Source organism: Labrus mixtus, chromosome 11 (assembly GCF_963584025.1).
Source record: "Labrus mixtus chromosome 11, fLabMix1.1, whole genome shotgun sequence".
NCBI lineage: Eukaryota > Metazoa > Chordata > Actinopteri > Labriformes > Labridae > Labrus > Labrus mixtus.
This window is the reverse complement of record NC_083622.1, coordinates 6,464,790-6,472,289: the sequence shown is the minus strand read 5'-3', so window position 1 is coordinate 6,472,289 and position 7,500 is coordinate 6,464,790. Positions and strand designations below refer to the sequence as shown.

Here is a 7,500-nt window from a genome sequence, read left to right as displayed (position 1 = left end):
TAAAGGCAGTTTGAGTTTTTTTTAGCCACATTTGGCATCTGCTTCGACAAAACTGAACATTTGATTCCCACATTCTGCTCCTGACAGCAGGTTGGTGTTTAAAGCAGTGTGTAACCAGAAGTATTAAAATTATGTAATGAGTCATTATTAAGGCATGAAAGCAGGAAACAGATCAAATATGAAATATTGTAAATTGCTCAAACAAACAGACAGACTTATATTACACTTTTGCCCACTGAGCTCCATAAAGGGTGAATGAGGTCAGAGCCTGCGACCAAGATTAGTCCATAAAAGAACAGTTAGAGAATGTTGCAGCACATCATTATCCCTGACATCTGTCATTGCGGCCGTTAAGCATTCCAAGCTTCAATATTCTCTTCCAGCCATGTGGGTGGAGAGACTCAATATTATGATTTGGACGTTCATTCCTGGAGAGAAAGTCGACACAGCAGCGTGCTTCGCTGTTCTGCAGCTGGACGCTTCCCACTATAACCATAATCTTCTCCGGTTGGACAAAAGGAAGCTCCCCTTGGGGAAGCAGGGGTTAAGTGACTTGCTAAAGGGCATGTCACGCAGATTTTCCCAGCTGGTCGATCTGTGAACTGGTGACCTTCCTCCTGACAACCTGCCTCACAGTCCTGCAGGCTAACACTGCCCTGGATATTACTGATACATCCCCACCGATGTGTCGGCCACAGGCGGAATGTGTCAGGACCTGCAGGGAGGGAGCGCGGCGCCGACTGAGTCATGACACAACAACAAAAACACTGACAAGCCACAAAGTGCAGCAGCAGACTGGTGTGTTTGGGCTGGACGAGAGCCGAGTCTGTTGGCTACTACAAGGAAAGATGTGATGCAATGAGGTGATGATGCACACACTTTGAAACTGCAGACATGAGCTGATGACTGCAGAGCTCATGTTAGCACAGCACATGTTAGCACAGCTACAATCGGCTACATGACGTTATAATGAGAATATCTGTCTTTATCGTAGTGGTGGCGTGCAGACAGCGTGCAGCAGTTACTGTATATAAACATCATTCTCTTTCTATTGGCTCGAGGTGAAATCTCCGGAGTATATGCTGACGCGTTCAGACATCAGCTCACTCGGATGTTCTGCGGATAAAATACTAGGGGTCTGGAGGAGAAAGGGTAGTTTGTGTTCACATATACCCTAAAGCCCCTCCGGGTAGACTAATCTCCCGAGTTTTTCAGGAGATTTCTGTATGTGTGAAAAGGGTTATAGTTAGAAACATGGTGGTCATGTGCCGCAGGAAGTTTAAAATGCTGGTGAAAAGCTTTCAGAGTGTTTAGGACATGATGGCATTGCATCGTCCTCCTTCTTCTTATATTTAGTTTACCTGTCGCTTCATGGTCCCTAACACTCATAACTCTCAGCAGAGATAGTAGGGACGTGAAATGGTTCACTCCTCTGAATCTCCTCCAATTCTCCGCTCCAGAGAACGATTTTTTGTCTGCACACGGCATGAAAAACTCGACTTATGATCGTCACATCTCGTGGTCGTAAACACATCTTTGCACCACTACAGCATGCTCTACATGTGACCTCGACCAAACCGAGCAGTTTGAGTTGCGTGTGAGCGTCGACCTCCACAGATCAGCGATTGGTGCTTACAGCCCGTCATGGTCCGGTTTGAATCAGTTCAAGAACTTTTGACAGATGGAAACAAAACGTAGTAAACAGAACAATCCTAACTGTGAGACGGCGCTCCTTTCTTTTGTTGTCCTGGATCATCCAATCAGGAGTCGGCTCGCAGGGCTGGGAGTGTTTACTTTTGGCAGTGATGTAACCCGACAGGTCAAACCACATACACGTCTCCCATCGACAGCACGCCACACAGCGAGAACTGTGTCCTCTCCTTCTGGATAAAAGATACCTCCGCTCACACACGCTGCATTATGGGTAATATCTGGGTATATTCTGTTGTATTCCTGCCAGAGGCTACACACACACACACACACACACACACACACACACAGTCGATCAGTGACGGCCGGGGCGCCCTGTGTTAAAGGCGTGGGTGTGTGTTTTTTTGTGCATGTGTGTGTGTGTGTGTGGTTGTTTGTTTTTAAGTGTTCGTGCTCGGGGAGGCAGCGTGGGCGTGATTCACGAGGCGAGATGCACAGATCCCATCACAGCCCCTCCCCTCCCCCAAACACACACCTCCACCACCACCTCAGAAGTGCTGCTCTTGCACTGCACCAGCCCCCCTCCCACCGGGAGAGGGGGAGGGGGGATCATATTCTTGGCAGCGTAGACCCACAATCACAAACCAGGCTTCAGATTCACGGCCAGCAGCCGCTCCACTGATTGGAACGCCACCTTTTCCTCCACCTGCTGATGACTCAAACGTCAGACTGTTGTTGGTCCAGCAGAGGTGCATGCTGGGAGAGGGAGGCCCGAGTGTCCGACTGTTGCCCGGGAACCTGCAGCAACAACCAGTAAACAGGCGACAGCTGGTCCTGGCAGAACACCCTCAAGGTTGGGCCGCAAACCGAGCCTCTCCGGGTCAGATGAGGAAATCCATCGGCCCGGTTAAGACGCCAAATCCCCCACCCAGCCCCCCCCCCCCACCCCCACCCAGCCCTCCAGCAGCCCATTGGTGGGTCTGTCGCTGCGCCAATCAGAAACCAGCCCATCAGAAACCCCCTCCTTTAAAAGCTGGTTCCTGTTTACAGAGTCTCTGGATGTTGGCGAGCTGCAGATGAACTCTGGCATTAATTCCTTCATGGTGACAGCGATTCTTAAAGCGGAGCTCCAGAGTTTCAGCGTCTCCTCTAAAGCCGGAGCGCTCAGCAGAGACGGACATTTAGAGGCTGGTCCCACTGAAAACAGCTGTTAGGTTTCAAAGCGCCCGGCCTCTCAGAAATGATGTGCCCTGATAGGTTCAAACTTCTTTTTGTCCTACGGTCCGAACGAGGATCTTTCTCTATCCAAAGTGTTTTTAGTTTCTATCAGCTGAACGTTTGATTCAGAAAACAGAAGTTAAGAAATTAACCGATCTAAGTGATTTATTTAAAGACTTCTTCCTCTCGTCACTCCACTCTTCTTTCTCTTTACGGGTCTGAGTCCACAGAGAAAGCGTAACAACGTTTCAGAGCGCTTCTTCCCAGCACTCACTGTTGCTAGGTTACTGAAGTTAACCTCCGTTTCCCTCGGTAACGTCCGTGTGTTTAATACTGAACTCAGACGATGAGGAGTCGGCAGCAGCTCGACACTCTTCCCTCCAAAAGAAGAGTCGCACTAGCGTCTCCTTCCGCCATTGTTGTTACACAGCTGATATCAGAAGTCCCGCCCCTTCTTGATTCTGATTGGTTGGTGAGGGAGAAGTGACACTGACGAGCACTGCGTTGATCAGAAAGTTGAAAGAGAGCGTTGTGAGTGCAGCAACGAACAAACAGCTGATGCTGACAGGATGCGTTACAGCGCTCTGGACGGTGAGCGCCGCCAACACAGAAAGACTGAAGACGGAACCAACAGAGTGTCACTGGATCCAGTTTGAGGAGGCAGAAACAGATACTATCAGCGTTTGGAGAACATCGTCTCACAGGTCATTGATTTCAGCCTCGTTTGTCCTGCACGCCACAGACGACCATGTGATCACCGTCACACACACCTGCTGAGGTGAATCCACGATCATTAGTCTTCATGTCAGGCCGCTCTCACTGGACATGGAGTGATGAATGAATATTGGTGAAGTATTGATCCACTCAGACTTCACACTGAGCCACTGATCACTCACTTTGACGGCGTGCTGCAGAGGTCATGACCCCAGCAGAGAGCTCGCTCCCTGATATTCATCCTGCACGACGCTGACTGAGAGGAGCAGTTTCTTATATTTCATCAACAGTTGATTAGGAACGATACGGTGAAGTACAATGTCAGATATTTGTTGGACACTTTACCCAGCATGCATCAGAACAGCGTGGGTGTTTTTCAGCTCCTTCTGTAACTTCTGTTCATGCAGAAGAAGAAATCCTCCAATGATGGGGGTTTGGATTTTGATGCCGTCAGGGACGTTGTCAGAGGGGCGGCCAGGGGTGATTAGTCACCCCAAAAACCCAACTTATGATTGGCTATTAGCCTAATCAGAGGCGGGACTTAAGATTAAATCAAATATCCTGGATGTTTTTAACATGCTAATGGTCGTACTGTCAGTTATAATAAATACTTTGCTCGCAAACGCAGAATCATCCTCCTCTTGATCCTCATCGTCTCTCCGATCAGCACACACACACACACACACACACACACACACACACACACACACACACACACACACACACACACACACACACACACACACACACACACACACACACACACACACACACACACACACACACACACACACACACACACACACACACACACAATGGTCTAAACAAGTCAGGCCGCTGCTCAGAACGCCCTGCCTCGCTCTCTCCTGAGCTCCTGACACAAGGCCGAGCGACACGGCAGGTCAGATCACCTGCTGAGGGCGCATTATCACAGGAACACCAAGACCTGTCCCTGGTTCATCAGATCTCAGTCCCTGGTTCATCAGATCTCAGTCCCTGGTTCATCAGTCAGATCTCAGTCCCTGGTTCATCAGTCAGATCTCAGTCCCTGGTTCATCAGTGAGATCCCTCTTTGGGTCATTAGAGGATCAGGAGGCAGACAGAACATTTGTGAACTGGAAGACTTCTTTGAGACGTTTAAATCCCCTGTGATGATATCTGGACTTTTAACTCAGCAAGAGTCCTCCAGCAGGACAGGACCCGTCAGCTTCTAATCTCTGATGTTTTAAATATATCACTGGACCTTCAGGAGGATTTCAGTCCCTCCATGCAGGTCTCCTCTCGTCTAAAGAATCCCCTCTTAAAGAAGTTTCATATTAAACATCAGTTTGTCTTTCAGCAGACTCCAGATGTTAGGGAGGTCAGCAGCTGTGAACCCAGCCCGCCGTTCCCTGATTCTTAAATATCCGCTCACACTGAAAGACAGCAGAGCTCTCCTGATTCATGTGCTCAGTGGGATCCTGAACCTGAGAGCTCTCAGAGTACGGGTTCATCAGGACGTGTGTTTCTGCATGCATGACTCAAATACACACAGTCCAGATCAGGACTTCATCAGACCGGTCAGGAGCAGCTGATCGGGCGGCTTGTAAACAACACGACTGATGACGCATGACCCCGACTTCAGAAGAAGTTGTGCGAGTCAAAACATCAAAATATGGGGTCAGAATGGTGCTGACATGGTGCAGCGTACATCCTGTTAAAGGGGGGTCTTCAGTCCTCACTTAAGTCAAAGAAAGAGTCAGTATCCTGTTTCCTTCAAAATAAAATACAGACTTATGTAGGAGCCTTCAAAATAAAGTACAGACCTATGTAAGGACCTTCAAAATTAAATACAGACTTATGTAGGGGCCTTCAAAATAAAACACATACTTATGTAGGGGCCTTCAAAATGAAACACAGACCTATGTAGGGACCTTCAAAATAAAATACAGACCTATGTAGGGACCTTCAAAATTAAATACAGACTATGTAGGGGCCTTCAAAATAAAACACAGACTTATGTAGGGGCCTTCAAAATAAAATACAGACTTATGTAGGGGCCTTCAAAATAAAATATAGACTTCTCCTAAAGTGAAGCTGCTCCATCGTCCCTTCTGGGCCTCCGTACATGTGTGGTGGTGACTGTGTCTGCAGAGACTCTGTCCTCTGACTGGATTTTACTGTTCTGCTTTGTTCTGGTTGACTCGGGACATTTCTGGGCGGAGCTGGTGTGTTTCCTCCAGCCAATGGCAGCGCAGCAGGTGAGTTTAGGAGTGGATACAATACAGTGATTGGACGTGATTCAAACCGGGGAATATGACGGACGTGGACGTAGCAGCGAAGAAGAGAAAACGTAATCACAGTGAGGAGAAACACCAAGCGGATAAAGATCAAAGAGTCAAAGTGATCTGTAACCGTCTGATTTAAAGTCCACACTAACAGCTGTTTATTATGGTCTGTTTGACCTTTGTCTCTTTAGAGGACGAGTGAAGAAACGTTACAGTTTGAGTCATCAGACAGGTGACGCTCAGGGTCTCTGCTGCTTCACTGGACGTCTTTACGTTCTGCAGTCAAAGGATTGTAAACACTGGATCCATCTGAAACAGGAGAGACGCCTGCACATCAATCGGCTCCGGACTCAAACCTCTGAAGAGTTTACAGTTTGCTCCGTCGTCACGGCGACGCAGAGACTTAACCTCGACCACGAGAGCTTCTCATCAACAACAACAACAACAACAACAACAACAGTCCCAATGTGTGACCGACTCAGCTTCAGAGAACATCAGATATAAAAACTGTTCAGCTCCAGCACGCCGTCTGAAACAGGTGTGAAGGGCACACACACATTAACGACGGCGTCTGCCTTCCATTCAGGAGAGAAGAAGAAGAACAGGTGTGACGTTACGACAAGCTATACCAGCCGTAAATCTCCCCCCCAGACCCCCCCCCCTCTCAGACCCCCCCTCTGCTCTTCGCTGTCAGCTCGGCGGCTGGTGATGAAGAACAGGCCCCGCAGAGAACGTCACCTCGCATTCCTCGCTATCTACCTCGTCAAGTCCTTCGAGGCGCCAGCAGAGCGGGACCCAAACCCCAAGACTTCCTGGTCTAGATCAGGACCCGATTCTGAGAATGTCTGAGGAGCTTCGACTTTCATCGAGGAGGAGAAGTAACGGGAACCATTTACGCCTTAAAGAAGCGTCAAGAACGCCGCTTAACAGGAAATGATGGTTTAGAGGGACGCCACGTTCAGACCAATCAGAGCAGAGGACACACACACACACACACAGACACACACACACACACAGACACACACACACACACACACACACACACACACACACACACACACACACACACACACACACACACACACACACACACACACACACACACACACACACACACACACACACACACACACACACACACACACACACACACACACACACACACACACACACACACACACACACACACACACACACACACACCTCTTACCGTCAGAGATTAAAGGTTCCTAAAAGCGGCGGTCTGAGCGCGCTCTCTGACACAGACGGGTGCTAGTCCTGATTCTGGATCGAGGGGGGTCAAATTAAAGCAGATGTATTCCGACCATGAAGGGAGGAGGTCCTGAGTCCTGAAGAGTCCGGCTCTGAGCAGCTCATGTACCCTCCAACGATCGACTGACAACTGCTGCTGGAACGCCGCGCTCCTGACACCCCAAACTGCCCCTCTCTCACCGGACCCCCCCCTCTCCTGTTGCTGCTTCTTGTTACCCCCCGCCTCCCCCACCTAAACCCCTCCCAGGTCACCCTTTGCCCTAATGTGCCTTCAACAACTGCCACCAATCCATCAGTGTCTGCTTCGACCACGAGCCGCTCGCCATTGGGCTCTTTAAAGGAGCAGTACACAAACGGAGTAGACCCTGAATCACAGAAG

At 49.2% G+C, this 7,500-nt stretch overlaps 1 protein-coding gene across 10 annotated transcripts in view; it reads right to left on the bottom strand.

The window, feature by feature from the left end:
- The window catches only part of mef2d (myocyte enhancer factor 2d), a 78,544-nt gene that overhangs the window by 50,631 nt on the left and 20,413 nt on the right, over nucleotides 1–7,500 (bottom strand). Inside the window, exon 1 of one of the 10 annotated variants that reach the window (XM_061049749.1) lies at nucleotides 7,060–7,305. The exons of the other annotated variants lie outside the window; for them this stretch is intronic. The gene's annotated coding sequence lies outside the window, so the exon portion shown is untranslated. Of the gene's footprint in view, nucleotides 1–7,059; nucleotides 7,306–7,500 lie in introns of those variants that run through there. 10 annotated transcript variants of the gene reach the window in all.